This window comes from Oratosquilla oratoria, chromosome 7 (genome assembly GCF_046742065.1).
Source record: "Oratosquilla oratoria isolate Oo_2021 chromosome 7, ASM4674206v1, whole genome shotgun sequence".
NCBI lineage: Eukaryota > Metazoa > Arthropoda > Malacostraca > Stomatopoda > Squillidae > Oratosquilla > Oratosquilla oratoria.
This window is the reverse complement of record NC_134783.1, coordinates 7,668,722-7,687,771: the sequence shown is the minus strand read 5'-3', so window position 1 is coordinate 7,687,771 and position 19,050 is coordinate 7,668,722. Positions and strand designations below refer to the sequence as shown.

Genomic DNA, 19,050 nt, shown 5'->3' with positions numbered 1-19,050 from the left:
AAAAGGTAAAGGAGGCAAAGAGGAGAGCAGATGTGAAATGGGGTAAGAGTATGACAGAAATTTTGAAAGTGATAAAAAGATGTTTTGGAAAGAAATTAAGAGAGGAAGGAGGAGGCAAATCAAGTAGAGAAGAAAAGGTAAAAGGTGCAGATGGAGAGATGATAATGGAAGAGAAGGCAGTAAGGGGAAGATGGGCAGAATATTTTAAGAAGTTGCTAAATGTGAAAGAGGATGGGGAGGGAAAGATAGCTGCAGTGGGAAATGCTAAGAAAAGGACCGTGATGAGTGAGGAAAATGGAGGAGAAATATGGAAGGATGAGGTGAAGGCAGTTGTTAACCACTTCACTCCGGGCCAAAATCTCGCAGGCAGCATTAGCTGCCAGACGTACGATGTTGCGTCATAATACTTGCATCATAAAAAATAGTCACTGCTTATATCGATCGTTCTCTCTTTCACCCGTGAATTTTGATAACCATAGAAAATGTGATGAAGCCAGTTTAGAGAGTATGTCAGTTACGCAGGGACAACTACAGTAAATATAATCAAGACGCCGATATGGCAGCCTCGCGTATCCACTTGCTCCTCATGCCGCCTACATAGGCGGCACCGTATGGAAGAGGTTAAGATGATGAAAGCAGGTAAGGCACCTGGTCTGGATGGATACCATGCAGAGTGTCTAAAAAAAAGGAGGTACAGTGATGGTGGACTGGCTGGTGAGGTTATTTATGTTTGCTGGAGAGAAGGTAGAGTGCCGGAGGACTGGAGGAGTGCCTGTATAGTTCCTCTTTACAAGGGAAAAGGGGACAAGTGTGAATGTAGTAGTTTCAGAGGGATTAGCTTGTTAAGTGTAGTTGGGAAGGCTTATGGGAGGATCTTGATTGAGAGGATTAGGAGAGGAACAGAAGGAGTAATTGGTGAGGAACAGTGTGGATTTAGGACAGGTAGAGGTTGTGTAGATCAGATCTTTGTGGTAAGACAGATATGTGAGAAAGCTATAGGAAAGGGGAAGGATGTTTTTTGGGCTTTTATGGATCTGGAAAAGGCTTACGATAGGGTAGACATAAAGGCACTGTGGGAGGTTATGCAGATATACGGGATAGGAGGAAAGCTTCTGGGAGCTGTCGAGTTTTTATGAGAGTAGTAGAGCTTGTGTCAGGATTAGAAATGGAGAGAGTGAGTGGTTCAATGTAAAGGTGGGACTTCGTCAAGGATGCGTTATGTCACCCTAGCTGTTCAACTTATACATGGATGGGGTAGTGCGAGAGGTAAATGCAAGGGTAGTGGGTCAGGGATTGGAGATGGTTAAAAAAAATGGAGAAAAGTGGGAGGTGAGCCAGCTGTTGTTTGCGGACGATACTGCACTGTGGCAGGATCGGAGGAGGGATTGAGGAAGTTGGTGACAGAGTTTGGGAGAGTATGTGATAGAAGAAAGCTAAAGATAAATGTGGGTAAAAGTAAGGTGATGAGATGTACAAGGGGTGAAAGTGGCAGTAGACTGGAAGTGAGCATTAAGGGAGAGCGACTGGAGGAAGTGGATAGTTTTAGATACTTGGGTGCAAATGTGGCAGGAAAAGGTGGAGTGAAGGTGGAGGTAGAATGTAGATTGAGAGAAGCGAGTAAATGCCTTGGTGGATTAAAAAGTGTAATGAGGAATAGACATTTGGGAATGGATGCTAAGAGGAGACTATATGAAGGAGTGATTGTGCCAACAGCACTGTATGGGGAAGAAACATGGAACATAAGAGAGGAATAGAGGAGTTTGAATGTGTTTGAGATGAGGTGTCTGAGAAGTATGATGGGGGTTACCAGGCTGGATAGAGTGAGAAATGAGGAGGTGAGGAGGAGAACAGGGGTGGAAAGGGAGTTGGGAGATAGGGTTGACGAGAGAGTATTAGGATGGTTTGGACACATGGAAAGAATGAGTGAAGAAAGACTAGTGAAAGAGGTATGGAAGGCAGATGTGGAGGGAATGAACATGAGGGGACGTCCTAGGATGAAGTGGATGGATGGGGTGAAGGGGGCTTTGGGGAAGAGGGGAATGTCTGTTGAGGAAGGACAGGAGAGGACAGAAGACGGGTGAATGGAGAATGGTTGTATATGGATGATGATGTGATGCATGAGGTCGAATGGGCGGGGGGATGGGGGATGAGGTAGTATGTGCGAGCAAAATTTGACGCAGCCCGAAGGGATTTCTCCCTGTCTTCTCCTTTTATGCAATGGGGGGACGGAGAGGGGGGGTCACCAATTTAATGAAGCGGCCTTGCTGTGGATGTGCTGTGTCTTGTGACACTGCTTCTGACCCAGGGCAGTGGACAAGGTGCAGGGATGACCCGTCATCCAAGAGGTGCTAAGATAAGAGGGAGAGTGGAGGGGTGGGAATGATTTTATGCCTTTTCCTTTTTGGCTACCTCCCTAGTAAGGGGGAAAAAGCCTTGGCATATGTATGTAAAAACAGAATATCGATAGATTACAAAATTGGTGGAGAAGAGGTCAAAAAAGTAATCTCAGAGAAAGATCTTGGAGTGATAATCAGCAAGGACATGACACTGGATAAGCATATTAATAAAATAGTCAGAGAAACCTACAATTTATTGAGGTCAATAAAAGTGGCATTTGTTTATTCGGACAAGGAAATGATAAAAAGAATCCTAACTACACTAATAAGACCAAAACTTGAGTACGCAGCAACACTATGGACACCCAGTACCAAAAAGAATATAAAGAAATTAGAAAGAATACAAAGAGCAACAACAAAACTAGCACCAACTCTTTCTGAAATGACATATGAGCAAAGACTGTCCAAATTAGTATTACCAACTCTGGAACAAAGAAGGGAAAGAGGAGACTTACTATAGAATAATGAAAGGAATGGAAATCTTAGATAAGAATGACTTATTGAAATGGGATACTGGAAAAATGAGAGGACACAAAATGTAACTAAAAAAAGATAATCACAGAAAAGATCTGAAAAAAAAACCCACCAGCTTCCCACACAGAGTGATAGATACTTGGAACAACTTAGATAAAGAAACAGTGTGTGCAAACACTATTCAAGATTTTAAGAAAAAACTTAATGGCTCCCTTCCAGTATAATACAACTAGGTAAATACACACAATGAGAGAAATAATTGTGACACAGAAAGAAATAAGGGACCAAATAATGAACTTTGATGTCAGAAAATCACACAGAATTGTAAACTGGATACTAAAAGAATGTATAGATGAACTGATGGACAAAATATACAAGATAATAGATTGCTCACTCAAAGAAGGAAAGGTACCAAAAGACTGGAAAAATAGCAATATCATGCCAATATATAAAGGGAGAAACAAAGAAGACCCAACAAACTAAAGACCGGTCTCTCTTTCAAGTACAAAAGCCAAAATTTGTGAGAAAGTTATCAAAAGCAGATGAACTAAACATCTACAGAACCAAATCAGATACAATTTGGTTTTAGACAGGGAGGATCATGTGCCACAAACTTGATCTGTTTCTATTCAAGGTTAATAGATATAATGCAAGAAAGGGACAGATGGGCAGACTGTGCTTTCCTGAACTTACAAAAGGCGTTTGATAAAGTACCACAAAAAATTATTAAGAATACTCAAAACACCAGGAGGCTTACATGGAAAACTATTGAAATGGATGGCAGATTTCTTGCATGGGAAAAAAAATGAATGGTGCTCAGAGATAAAATTCTACTTGGGAAGAAATCATAAGTGGAGTCCCACAGGGTTCAGTACTGACTCCGATAATGTTTGTTATATATGTAAATGACATTGATGAAGGTGTAGAATGTTACATGAACTTTTTTGCAGACGACGCAAAACTACTAAAGAAAGTAAGTACGGAGAAAGACTGTGAATCACTACAGAGAGATTTGGACAAGGTCTAGGAATGGAGTCAGAAGTGGGAAGTGTACTTTAACATCAAGAAATGTAGTATAACGGAATTCAGAAAAAGTATAAAAAAAAAAAAAAAAAAAAAAGTAAAAAGGAAGGGATATCAGGACAATATAAGATTGGTGAAAAGGAAGTAATGAAAGTAGGATCTGAAAAAGACCTGGGGATGATCATCACAAAAGATATGCCCCCTGACAAACAAATAAACAAAATTGTCAGCAAAACCTATAACTTGCCAAGATCAATAAAAATGGCTTTTACTTACTTGGATGAAGAAATGGTAAAGAAAATACTAGTCACACTGATAAGGCCTAAATTGGAGTACACAGCGACACTATGGTCACCCAGTACTAAAAAGAATATAAGGAAGATTAAGAAAATCCAGAGAGCAACTACGAAATTGGCCCCAACACTATCAAAACTGTCATAAGATTGTTAAAACTAGAATTACCAACTCTGGAATAAAGAAGAGAAAGAGGTGACATGTTGATCATCTACAGAATTATGAGAAGTGTAGAAGTCCTTGATAGAGATGACTTACTAAATTGGGATAAGAGAAACACAAAAGGACATGGAAGGAAAACTCAAAAAGGACAGTTATAGAAGAGACCTGGGAAAAGTGTGTGCAAAAAAAAATAAAAGAATTTAAGGGCAAATTAGATATGGCGAGATACAGATGGGACACTATGAGTGTAGCTCCCCTTCCCATAAGATACAACTAGGTAAATACATCCAAAAGCAGTCACACACACACGATGCTGACATTGGTGTGAATGAACTCCAAGCCAGCACTTTTTCAATAAGAACAACGAAATGCCTATGTTGTGCTTACAGAAAAGTTGAGTTTTTCGAGTGACCACTATGGTATAATAAGTATCCAGTTTGACTTAGTGGAGGAAGGAAAAGAAGAAAAAAGGAATAATGAGCCAATGAGGAGATGATTGGACATGAGCAGAGTCAAATCACCACTGGGAGTAATACCGAAAAGAACTTGTTTGAATGATACCCCTAAGTCAACTCAAAGGTGGGACAACAATATTTTTTCAGGGTTTCAAAGAGAAAGAGGACTCTTAGGTAAAGGTTTAGATATAGAAAGAGAAACTAGGTATAACAATGTACTAAGGAATCAAGACATTATCAACTTGATGGAGGAGCTAATAGATTTAAGATTTGACTATAGAGCAATGCACAGAGAGATAACCAATCTATGAAAAGCTAACGAAGATATGAAGAGAGCTTAATGATCTAAAAAGTGAATTACGATCGGAAGTGATAACAAAAGAATGAAGATTGAAGACAAATAAAAACGAGAAATTGAAAAAAAAAAGAGATCAGAGAACAAATACAAGCAGTGACTGAAAAAGTTGGAGAATCAATTAAGGAGATGGATCTCCTAGAAATAAAAAAATCATTGAAAACAAGAGCAAGAAAATCAGAAAATAACATTTAAAGAAATAGTACAACAGTAGTTAGAGGAAAATGCTAAAAAAAATGTAATTTTCGCAGGAAAGTTAATTTTTCCCTGATACAAACCTGAGGTACTCCTTACAATAGGATACTTTCGCGTAGCGCGAATATTTCTACTGCGAAATTAAAATCCTCACTCTGTGGGTCTGGGCAACGCTTATCCTCAGTAAGGGGCCCCATTGGGGCAAGGGGGGGGGGGGCTTGCCCTCCACCACAAGTCTCGCACACTATAACCATTCTCTGAGCCAGGTATGAATTAAGCACAAGGTTTGTCAGGCAAGGAGAAGGAACTGTTTAGAGGGGTGGTTGAGGAGGGCCATTAAAGGTAAGGAGTACCTCAGGTTTGTATCAGGGAAAAATTAATTTTCCTGCGAAAATTACATTTGTTCCGAAGAATACAAACTCTTCGGTACTCCTTACAATAGGAGACTTGGACTTAGGAGGGAAGGAAGTTGTTATCTAGCCTGGGAAACCGCTGTAAGGAAAATCTAGTGTGCTAAGACTATGTTGACCAGACCCCTATACATTCCCCTCACTTTGAAGTGCACCCATTTCTGTTCCCTGGAGTGGAGACAGACAGGTTATAATCACTTTTGTACCACTGAAGGGCTTGAATTGATTCCCTTGGAATGCTTGAGAGCCCGCGGGTGAGGTAAGGGAATGTAAGAGTATGAGAAGGACTTTGGAAAGTTATCCCTGCAGTTGCCGAGCCAGAACCTGGATGAGTTGTCAGGGTCGGCTGTGTGCTCTTGAGGAGGGGTATATCATTTTCAGGACTTCTTGGGCGGCCACTATGGGGCCCAAAGATAAGTTCCCTAAAGATTCCCGTATAACTTCTTTGAGGCAAAAGGAAGTGAACGTATTCTGGCTCTTCCATATACCTGCTTGAAGAACCTGGTTGACTGACAGATTCTTTCTGATGACTAGGGAGGTCCCTACTGCCCTCAGGTCATGGACAATCTGTGTGGTTCATGTCGCAGGCTCTGCGGATGACTTCCATTTTGCAGTAAGAAATGGAATTCTTAGTGATGGGCTACCTTTAGTAGAGATGAACAACCTCTTTAATTCTGGTCGAAGATGTTCGGTTCTCTTGAGGTAGGTCCGGATGGCTCGTACCGGGCATAGAACTGTTTCAGTCTATTCTCCCCCTGCAATTCGTCTAAGGACAGAACACTAAAGGACCAGAATCTAGGGTCGGATTTGGCAGGATCTTGGTTTTTGGCAATGAATTGAGGCATGAAAGTGAAGGAGACCTCTTTCCATCCTTTGGAATGGGCGACTCTATAAGAGATGGCATATAACTCCCCTACTCTCTTGGAAGATGCCAGGGCTAGCAGAAAAAACTGTCCTCTAGGTGAGGTCCTTCAGATGTGCCTCTCGGAGAGGTTCGTAAGGGGGACCCCTCAGAGAGTTCAGGACTAATGCCACATCCCACGGAGGAGAACTGATTTCCCTGGGGGGGCATGATCTTTGAAGTGCCTGAAGAGCATGGAAATTTCCGGTGAAAGGGCTAGGACCATGCCCTTCAGAGAAAACACCTGATTTAGAGCTGCCCTATAGCCTTGTACTGCCGAGAGGGAGATCTTCTTGGACTTCCTGAGGAAGTGGAAGGAGGCGATCTCAGGAATGGTGGCTCGATCTGGGACTAACTTCCTGGAGTGGCACCATTTTGCAAAGGCATTGCATTTCCCTTGATAAAGGTTAGCTGAGGAAGAGCGAATAGGAGCGGACATGTCCTCTGCCACTTCTCTGGGAAAACCCTTCTTTAGGAGGATCCGGACCATAGTCTGAATGCGTGAAGATTGAGTGCTGAAGGGTTCTTGTGCCAAGGCCCGTTGATGGGTGAATACAGAAGATCTGGTCTTCCCTGAAGGGCCAGAGGCTCTTCTACTGCTAGCTCGAGGGCGTCTGGAAACCATGGGGCTTCGGGCCACCAAGGATCGATCAAAGTCATCCGAAGGTAGGATGCGTGTCTTGCTCTCAGGAGTACCTTCTGGAGCAAGGGAAATGGTGGGAAAGCGTAGGAGTCCAGGTTGTCCCAACTTTGCAGAAGAGCGTCTTCTCCTGCTGCCAGAGGATCCGGGAAAGGGCTGAAATATATTGGGAGTTGGTGATTCCATCTCATTGCAAAAAGGTCCACTAGAGGGGAGCCCCATTTGCTGAGGATGAAGTTCGCTACCTCTCGATAGAGGGACCATTCTGTGTTGATTATCTGATTCTTCCTGCCGAGGTGGTCCGCCCAGACATTCCTCTTCCCTGGGATGTAGCGGGCTTTGAGTGACACCTGGAGATTCTTGGCTAGGTTGAGGATGTCCATCATCAGAAGGCATAGTTCCTGGGAGACTGTGCCCCCCCTGCTCGTTCAGGTAGGGTACTACCGAGGAATTGTCCGACATTATGCCCACTACTTTTCCTGAGACTTGATCCTTGAAGTGACGGAGAGCCAGGAGTACTGCTTTCAACTCAAGCCAATTGATATGGGCTGTCCGCTCGACTGTGGACCAGGAACCGCTGATGTGATCGTCGTTGAGGTGGGCTCCCCAGCCCTCCTTGGAGGCATCGGAGAACAGGAGGACTTCGGGGGGAGATGGGCCAAGGGGCATCCCCATGAGAAGGTTGCATGGGCCTTCCACCAGAGAAGAGAATCCTTGACTTCTTCGGTGAGGGAGATGTGTTGTAGGGGTTCTCCCTCTTGCGGGGCCCACTGAGACTTGAGGAGCCACTGTAGCGGTCGCATTCTTTGTCTACTCCTGGGGATTAATTTCTCTATGGAGGCCATATGGCCCAGGAGGATTTGGCATTGTGTCGCCGTCAGGAACCTGGTCGATAGTGCCTGTGCAACTAGAGAAGCGAGATTCTGGATCCCCTTTTCTACTGGGAAGGACTCCATTAGGGAGGAGTCCAGGACCATACCCAGGTACGTGACTCTCTGTCTTGGTAAGAAATCTGACTTTTCCGGGTTGACTACTGTGCCCAATTTCAGGACAAAGGTTAGGACCATTCTCAGGTGTTCTTGGCATAGCTGGGCAGAATGTGCAAGGATCAGCCAGTTATCCAAGTAACGGAGTAGTTGAATTCCCCTGGAGTGGGACCATGCTGAAACGAGGTTGAACACACTGGAGAAGACTTGGGGTGCTGTGGAAAGTCCGAAGCAGAGGCAGGGGAAGTGGAAGGTGTTGCCCCTGTGGATGATTCTGAGGAATTTCCTGGAGGAGGGATGCACTGGTATGTGGAAATAGGCATCTTGGAGGTCCAGCGACACCATGAAGTCCCCTTCCCTGATAGACGCCCTTACGGACTCTGGGGTGTCCATTCGGAACTTCGTCAGGGAAAGGAACTTGAGTGGAGACAAATAGATGACTGGTCTCCACACCCCTGTTGTCTTTTCTACTAGGAATAGCCTTGAGTAGAACCCTGGGTCTGGAGTCGAGACTTCCTCTAAAGCTCCTTTCTGGAGCAGAACGGAGGATTCCTCCGCTAGGGCCCGCCCGCGAGCCGAGTCCGGGTGGAAGCTGCTGACTTGGATGGGATAGGGGGAGAGGTTTGGGACAGTGGGGAAGGGAAGACAATAGCCTGTCTTAATGACTTAGTAGGTCCAGTCTTCCACCCCGGCCTCTTCCCATGCTCTCCAGTAGAGGGAGAGGCAACCCCCTATCTTGTGCGGAGGGGCTGGCGAATTCCTAGGATTCCTGTGGGGGAGTCCGGAGCCTCTATAATGTTTGCGTCTAGGATCTCTAGTCGTAAAGGGACGGGGCTTTCCTGTCTGCCTTTTTGACTTGGAGTGGAGGGGTAGGGAATCAGCATGCGGGTTAGAAGGGGGGGCTCTTTGTCTTTGAACCCGGGTTCTTTGTCCGTGCCGGCGTTGAGTTTCCGGGATGCGTCGGGGGCAAGTCGCAAGCGACCACATCCGGGAAAAATGTCTTACAGGAGCGGTAGCTAGAGGTGGCCTGAGGCGCATGTCCGTCTACGCTAACCGTCCTGGTTGAAGGAAGAGAGGACAACTTAGCCTGAGAATGACTCGAAGTGGACGTTGTACCACCTTCCTGGCTACTACGCTTTGGAGGGACCGTCGAGTATCCGGGATGGGTCGAGGGCAAGCCGCAAGCGACCTCATCCGGGACAAATCTCGTACAGGAACGGTAGCTAGAGGTGGCCTGAGGCGCATGTCCGTCTACGCTAACCGTCCTGGTTGAAGGAAGGACAACTTAGCCTGAGAATGACTCGAGGTGGACGTTGTACCACTTTCCTGGCTACTACGCTTTGGACGAGGGACCGTCGAGTTTCCGGGATGGGTCGAGGGCAAGCCGCAAGCGACCTCATCCGGGAAAAATCTCGTACAGGAACGGTAGCTAGAGGTGGCCTGAGGCGCATGTCCGTCTACGCTAACCATCCTGGTTAAAGGAATAAAGGACAACTTGGCTTCCTGTCTACTACGCCGTGGAGGAGGGAGAGAATTGCTCGTCTCCTCTGAAGCCGTAGTCTGCCTTCTCTTGTTTTTGGGGGGTGAAGAGGGAAGCTATTTTCTATGCTTGCGCACCTTTTCCCCTGCATGTGCTTTCCTGTGAACATGAAAGTACACGGAACACCGACTATCATCTCACTGAATGCACGTCTCACATGGGGATGAAGGTGAACACTTAAGAGCTATACACTTGAAACACCAAATGTGAGGATCCACTTGGGCTGGCGGTAAGGGGGGTGAGACAAAGGTATCTCCCTTCGGCGAAGGCACCCAACCCATCTTGAACAACAACAATACTGGAACCAGATTCCATACTTACAGTGAAGGGTAGGATACCCGGTGGCGGTTAAGGGAATAATACAGGAAAGGGATACGCACTTAATAAATTCCAGGACACAGGATGGCGTAGGGAAAACCCTGATGAAATTGAAGGACGACGAACTCCTTAGCGTCCTGGGAGTGAGCTGGCGACAATCGAAGAGGGTTGCTTGATTTTCGGCCCATACGTAAACATAGAACCGTTGAGTAATTAACGGTTCGCTGCCGCGCTAATAATGGAGTTTGACTGAGAATCGGCCCATTAACCCCTTCCATACGGTGCCGCACACGTAGGCGTCATGAGTAGCAAGTGGATTCGCGACGCTGCCATATCGGCGTCTTGATTATATTTATTGTAGTTGCCCCTGTGTTTTTACATTCTCCCAAATGCGCCCTGAATCCCATTCTCTGTGGTTTTCAAAATTCACGGGTGAAAGAGAGAACGATCGATATAAGCTGTGACTATATTTTATGATGCGATTATTATTACGACACGTCATACGGCTGGCATTGGCTGCTGCCCGCGAGATTTAAGTCCCGTACCGAAGTGGTTAAGGGGGAAACCGATAAAAACTAAACATGTATAGTAGAGAGATGTTAACGCGGTCACTACTGCGAAGAGAATGGTTATAGTGTGCGAGACTTGTGGTGGAGGGCAAGGGCCCCCCCCCTTGCCCCAATGGGGCCCCTTACTGAGGATAAGCGTTGCCCAGACCCACAGAGTGAGGATTTTAATTTCGCAGTAGAAATATTCGCGCTACGCGAAAGTATCCTATTGTAAGGAGTACCGAAGAGTTTGTATTCTTCGGAACAAATGGTAATTAAAGTAATTAAAGAAAAGGAAAACTGGGTAAAAGACACGGATAAAAAAAAGTTCATTGTAGTTCATGGTATTAAAGGAAAACATAATGTATACAAATACCAAAGAGAAAAAGAAGAGAAATTGCAAAGGAAATTCTGAAAGAGGTTCAAGAAGAGGGACAAGAATTGGACAAAGAAATAAAGGAGGCACATAAGATGGGACAATACTCTAGAGAAAAACACTATAGGCCACTAAAAATTAAATTAAGGAATCAAATGATAGCTGAAGAGGTACTATCAAAAGCAGCAAAGCTAGCAAATAGTGAAAATGATAAAGATATATGGATAAAAAAGGAAATGAGCGATGAGGAAATAGAAAAAGAAAAGACACTTGAAATGAACCAAATGAAAAAAATGTGAGAAGAAAAGAGATTGAAAAGAATATTTTTTCTTGGAGAGTACTGGACCTGAGGCAGAGAGAGAGAAAAAAAAAAAAAAAAAAAAAAAAAGGAGGGAGGGGGATGAATGGGAGTGGAATATGTGGAGAGGGAATGGCTGGGAGTGGATTTTATTCCTTTATTATTTGGCTACCTTTCTTGTATGGGAAAAAAAAAGCCATTGGTATATGTGTATGTATGTATATGTGTGTATATATATATATATACATACATACATGGAACATATGAGAGGAAGAGAGAAGGAGTTTGAATGAGTTTGAGATGAGGTGTCTGAGAAGTATGATGGGGGTTACCAGGCTGGATAGAGTGAGAAATGAGGAGGTGAGGAGAAGAACAGGGGAGGAGAACCGGGGTGGTAAGGGAGTTGGGAGATAGGGTTGATGAAAGAGTATTAGGATGGTTTGGACATATGGAAGGAATGAGTGAAAAAAAAGACTAGTAAAAGAGGTATGGAAGGCAGATGTGGAGGGAGTGAACATGAGGGTACATCCTAGGATGAGAAGGATGGATGGGGTGAAGGGGGCTTTGGGGAAGAGGGGAATGTCTGTTGAGGAAGGACGGGAGAGGAGAGAAGACAGGGGTGAATGGAGAATAGTTGTATATGGATGATGTTGTGATATATGAGGTGGAATGGGTGGGGGGATAGGGGTGAGGGAGTATGTGTGAGCAAAATTTGACGTGGCCCGAAGGGATTTTGCCCCGTCTTCTCCTTTTCTGTAGGGGGGACAGAGAGTGGGGGTTGCCGATTTAATGAAGCAGCCTTGCTGTGGATGTGCGGTGTCTTGCGACACTGCCTCTGACCCAGGGCAGTGGACAAGGTGCAAGGATGACCCATCATCCAGGAGGTGCCAAGATAACAGGGAGGGGGGAGGGGGAGGGGGGAGTGGAGTGGAGTGTGTTTTGTGATGAAATGGGTGGGAATGGTTTTTGTGCCTATTTCTTTTTGGCTACCTCCCTTGTAAGGGGGAAGAAGCCTTGGTACATGTATGTATGTGTGTATATATATATATGTATATATATACATATATATATATACAGTAGACCCTCGTTTTACGCGGATTTTTTTATGCGCGGTTTTGAATTTACGCGGATTTTTGGGTTTTTGGGTTTTTGGGCATTTAAGGCCTATTACACATGGCTTTCTATGTCTCGAATGCACTCTATCCTAGATGAGAATCCAGACCTGGGCGTCAAAGAATATTGGAAATCATTCACAATTGCAGACTGCCTCACTATTGTGGAAGGGGCAACCAAGGAAGTTAAGCATCAGACTGTCAACTCTGTATATATACACAAACACACACATATATTGCACTGGAAAAAAAATCAACATTTCATCTGCTCACTATGTAGATATATAAAGAATGTGAAAAATGGAAGGGGGAAACATGGGTCTTGATCCAGTTATTGAGTTTATTATTGACCGGTTTTGCTTTACAGCAGCTTCTTCAGAGGAATGATACTCTGGGTCGAAGTTGGCAGCATATATCGGGAGCCAGACCCAGGTTTCCTCCTTGTGAAAAAAAAAAAAAAAAAAATCATACTATGGTGAGACCCACAGGAGGCTTATGACCAGGATCAAAGAACACAAAGCGAACCTAAGATACAACAGGCTTTCCAACGCAATGGTGGGACACAGATCAAGAAGGTCATATGCCCGATTGGCAACGATCAGGGGCCGTATACACAAAACTTTTTTGTTAGCCTTAACAATCTCTGCTAGCTAACAGAAAACCACTAAAAGTTATACACCAATGCTTAACTAACAAATGTTAGCTAGCAAACAGTTGTTTGTCAAGTCCCGCTAAACAGTGCTGAAGTTAGCAGCTTATGAACATGTAAATGGATGTATTATTAAAAATTGCACACATAAAACAGTGTTATTAATGCTGTTGTTCAGAATTTATTAATAGAGTATCATGATAGCACATAGATATCGTATGTATGGTTTTTTAGGAGTACTTATTAAACGACAGATATTTTTGGACGAAGGCGCATTGTACAGGCGGCCGCGCCACATTCAAATCTTCCGACACACGACTCAACAATTATTTCATAGGATATAGACATGGCAGAAGAATCACAGAAAAAGAAAAGGAAGCCAAACTGGTTACAAGAGGAAACACTCCTCTTGGTCAACGTGATTATGGAGAAAAAAATAATTATAAATGGGCGATTCAAGCCAAGTTTAAACCACAAGGACAAGAGGGAGACATGGCAAAGCACATTGATGCTGTGGTATCGTTTTCTGTTTACATATAAATGTTCATCGACACTTGGAGCCACAATTCTAATGTTTGTGTCATCTATGGTACCCACAACACCGGGAAACCTACAGTCTTTCATGAACTCCGCTTGTTTTACTTGCACTTCTTGGCGAGTCAATGGGAATTTTACAAATTGAGTTACAATATCTGGTTCTGATAGTGCATCAATTGTTTGAGTAATGACACGGCTGATTGTTGCTTGCGAGGTCCCAAAGTCGTCACTGCTGCATTTTACCTATGGCTAAATATCATAGGGTAATTGCCACCTTCGTTTCAGGACTCAGTGGTCGATTCCTTTCTGTTCGGGATTGAAGTTTGTCCCTCACTAAATCAGCCATTGTTATTATACCAGCACGGTTCATTCTGAAGCGTTTGATGAATTCGTCGTCATTGTACTAGTTAAATATGTCCCGTCGCTGTCGATAAACTCGCTGTCGTCTTTGTAGTTGTTGTTGCTCCGCCATCTTCTCTACTAACAGGAATTTGTTAAGAGCTTAACCCCTTCCATACGGTGCCGCACACGTAGGCGTCATGAGGAGCAAGTGGATTCGCGACGCTGCCATATCGGCGCCTTGATTATATTTATTGTAGTCGCCCCTGTGTTTTTACATTCTCCCAAATGCGCCCTGAATCCCATTCTCTGTGGTTTTCAAAATTCGCGGGTGAAAGAGAGAACGATCGATATAAGCGGTGACTATATTTTATGATGCGAGTATTATTACGACACGTCGTACGGCTGGCATTGGCTGCTGCCCGTGAGATTTAAGTTCCGTACTGAAGTGGTTAATAGTCCTCCACAGCACTTATACCTTAACAGTACTTTTAAGGCCCTAACAAGTTTTCTGTATCCACTGTTAGTGCTTAACAGCTAAATGTTAGCCTTAACAGGAATTTGTTACCCTTAACAGCTATTTGTTAGTGCTAACAAGTTTTGTGTATACGGCCCCAGAGGTGGTAGAAAAAGGAATGACAAAGAGGAGAAGGAAAACAGTTGAAGCATTATACATAGCTACCAAACCCAACGTAATCCAAAAAGTAGGAGACATAAAGTGGTCAGAATAAACAGCAGCTATAGAGGGATGCCCCAGGACAGCTCCAACCTAACACGGGGATTTTGTGCAGTGAAAAATGTCAGATAAAACATCACGGTGACATATATTTTCATATTTTACAAAGGATTACAAAGGCGGAGCATGCCGACAGGAGACCTTTTGATCCATATCTAGGTCGGATGGAAAAAAAAAAAAAAAAAAAAAAAAAAAAAAAAAAAAAAAAAAAAAAAAAAAAAAAAAAAAAAAAAATTAATTAAAACTATAATAATGTAAATATAACAAATAAAATACATAAATAAATGCATAGGTATAGTTGAATAACAAACAAAAAGGTAAATAGTAAATGATTATAAATTGACATATAACTAATAATAAATGAAAATCAGACAGATAAATTATAACAAAACAAAAACAAATAATATAACATAAATTATAATCATTACAGCATCTTACTTAGGTATTTATCTAAATGATTCTTAAAGCTTCGAACTGAACTACATTGCACTACCTGTGCAGGAAGTTTATTCCATTCATTAACTACACGGTTGGCAAAGTTGTTTCTACCTACTTCCAAATTGAATCTATTTCCGGACAGTTTGAGACCATTGTTTCTTGTCTGATTCTCATTCAATGTGAAAATTTGGTCACTTTTGATGTCAATTCCCTTTAAAATCTTAAAGACCTGTATCAAGTCACCTCTGAGTCTACGCTTTTTTAGGGAAAACAGATTCATGTGCTTAAGTCGATTTTCGTATGATTTATTTTTGATATTTGAAATCAGTTTTGTGGCTCGCCGTTGTACTTTTTCCAGTCTGTCAATGTCTTTAATGAGATTCGGTGACCATACAGAAACAGCATATTCCAAATGTGGACGAACTAACGATTTATATAGCTTGTTAATGAGTGATGGACTTTTGAAATCAAAAGATCGCGCAATCAATCCCAGAATCTTATTTGCTTTCTCAGAGGCTGAAATACATTGCTTGGATGATTTGAGGTCGTTACTGATAATTACGCCGAGATCTTTTTCACTATCCACTTTTGTTAACGAATTTCCAAATAACTTGTAATCGTACTTACTGTTATTTTTACCTATGTGCATTACCTTGCATTTACTTGTGTTAAATTTCATTAGCCACTTTTCAGACCATTGCTGTAATTGATCTAAATCTTCTTGAATATCTAATTGGTTTGAGTGATCATTTGCCACTCCGCACAGTTTTGTATCATCAGCAAATTTGGAAACAGTAGATTTTAGTCCATTGTCTATATCATTTATATATACTATGAATAGAAGTGGCCCAAGAACGGAACCCTGAGGAACTCCACTTGCAACATTTTTCCATCCAGAAGTTTTTCCATTTAAAACAACTCTCTGTTTTCGACCTTTCAACCAATTACTAGTCCAACCTAATAGGCTACCACTTATTCCATGCAAAGCTAATTTAGTAAGTAGTCTTTCGTGTGGGACGGTATCAAAAGCTTTTGCAAAGTCTAGATATATTAAATCTATATTGTTTCTTTTGTCATAATTCGAGATAACTGTGTTGTAGAATTCGAGTAAGTTAGTCACACAAGAACGTTTCCGTCTGAAACCATGCTGGCTATCATTTATCAAACGGTTACTTTCTAAATGATATTCGATATCATCTCTGATGATAGTTTCCATTATTTTTCCTACGATCGAAGTCAAACTTATAGGCCTATAGTTATTTGGTTTCTTTTTGTCACCTTTTTTGAATATGGGAGTAACGTTAGCTAGCTTCCATTCTCTTGGGACATCTCCGGATATGATGGATTTCTTGAAAATAATTTCTAATGGAACAACAATCTCATTTTTCATTTCCTTTAAGATTCTTGGATGCCAACCGTCAGGCCCTGGTGTTTTATTAACTTTGAGTTTGTCTATACACCTTTTAATTTTTTCTTTTGTTATATTTACCGTAGTAAGTTTACCCCAGACTTTTCACAGGTTTCAGTTTGGAATTCACTTTGAGGTGTTTCGTTTACGAATACCGAGCTAAAATAATTGTTTAAGAGATTACACATTCCTTCATTTGAATATTCAAGTTGACCGTCAGCAGATAATAGTGGACCAATGTGATTCCTAACAACCTTTTTATCTCTAATGTAACTATAGAATTCTTTGGGATTCTCTTTGGATTTATCAGCGATGTTCATTTCGTATTGTCGTTTTCTTTTTCTTACTGTCTTTTTTAAATCTCTCTGTATTGATACATAATTTTCATAGTCATTAGATGCACCCGAGCACTTATATTTCTTATAAGCCTGTCTCTTTTTAGCAATACTTTTTTCAGTTTCTTTGTCGAGCCACTTTGGGCGAGCCTGATTTGGGGGACGTCTGTCCTTAAAAGGAATGTAAGTTTGAATCATCTTAGTGAGCGTATTTTGAAATATTTCCCACATCTGATCTACAGGCCTTTCGTTTAATTTTGCCTCCCAATCTGTAAGCTGAAGCTCCTGACGTAGTTCTATGAACTGAGCTTTACTGAAATCTGGTATTTTAGAAGCACAAGTATTTTTATCTCTTATGTATTTTCATTGATCAAAAACCTTGTATCATATATTTTATTCTTTTATTGATATATATATTTAATTTTATATCAATACTCTACTGATTTATATATTAGATCGGACAGCCTAACACAGGGATTTTGTACATACACACACACACACATATATATATATATATATATATATATATATATATATACCAAGGCTTTTTCCCCCTTACAAGGGGGGTAGCCAAAAAGAAAAAGGCATAAAACCATTCCCACCCATTCCATCCCTAAATACACTCCACCCTCCCTCTTAGCACCTCCTGGAAGATGGGTCATCCCTGCACCTTGTCCACTGCCCTAGGTCAGAGGCAGTGTTGCAAGAAACAGCACATCCACAGCAAGGCCGCTTCATTAAATTGGCGACCCCTCCTCTCCGTCCCCCCATGCAGAAAAGGAGAAGACGGGGAGAAATCCCTTCGGGCTGTGTCAATTTTTTTTTCACACATACTACCTCATCCTCCATCCCCCCACCCATTCCACCTCATGCATCACAGCATCATCCATATACAGCCATTCTGCATTCACCCGTCTTCTCTCCTCTCCCCTCCTTCCTCAACAGACATTCCCCTCTTCCCCAAAGCCCCCTTCACCCCATCTATCCATCTCATCCTAGGATGCCCCCTCATGTTCACTCCCTCCACATCTGCCTTCCATACCTTTTTCACTAGTCTTTCTTCACTCATTCTTTCCATGTGTCCAAACCATCCTAATACTCTTTCATCAACCCTATCTCCCAACTCCCTTACCACCCCTGTTCTCCTCCTTACCTCCTCATTTCTCACTCTATCCAGCCTGGTAACCCCCATCATACTTCTCAGGCACCTCATCTCAAACATATTCAAACTCCTTCTCTATTCCTCTCTTATGTTCCATGTTTCTGCCCCGTACAGTGCTGTTGGCACAATCACTTCTTCATACAGTCTCCTTTTAGCATCCATTCCCAACTGTCTATTTCTCATTACACTTTTTAGTCCACCAAGGCATTTACTTGCTTCTCCCAATCTACATTCTACCTCCACCTCCACTCCACCCTTTCCTGCCACGTTTGCACCTAAGTATCTCAAAATATCCACTTCCTCCAGTCGCTCTCCCTTAACCCCTTCCATACGGTGCCGCATACGTAGGCGGCATGAGGAGCAAGTGGATATGCGAGGCTGCCATATCGGCGTCTTGATTATATTTATTGTAGTTGCCCCTGCGTAATGACATACTCTCTAAACTGTCTTCATCACATTTTCTATGGTTATCAAAATTCACGGGTGAAAGAGAGAACGATCGATATAAGCGGTGACTATATCTTATGATGCGAGTATTATTACGACACATCGTATGTCTGGCAGATAATGCTGCCTGCGAGATTTTGGCCTGGAGTGAAGAGGTTAATGCTCACTTTCAGTCTGCTGCCACTTTCACCCCTTGTACATCTCATCACCTTACTTTTACCCACATTTATCTTCAATTTTCTTCTTTCACACACTCTCCCAAACTCTGTCACTAACTTCCTCAATCCCTCCTCTGATCCTGCTACAAGTGCAGTGTCGTCCGCAAACAACAGCTGGCTCACCTCCCACTTTTCTCTATTTTCTTTAACCATCTCCAATCCCCGACCCACCACCCTTGCATTTACCTCTCACATCACCCCATCCATGTATAAGTTGAACAGCCAGGGTGACATAACACATCCCTGACAAAGTCCCACCTTTACCTCGAACCACTTACTCTCTCCATTTCTAATCCTG

At 42.7% G+C, this 19,050-nt stretch overlaps 1 protein-coding gene across 2 annotated transcripts in view; it reads right to left on the bottom strand.

Annotated features, from left to right (window-relative positions):
- Nucleotides 1-19,050, bottom strand: part of sp3 (phosphatidylinositide phosphatase spermathreecae) — a 183,581-nt gene that overhangs the window by 55,972 nt on the left and 108,559 nt on the right. The gene's annotated exons all lie outside the window — the stretch shown is intronic.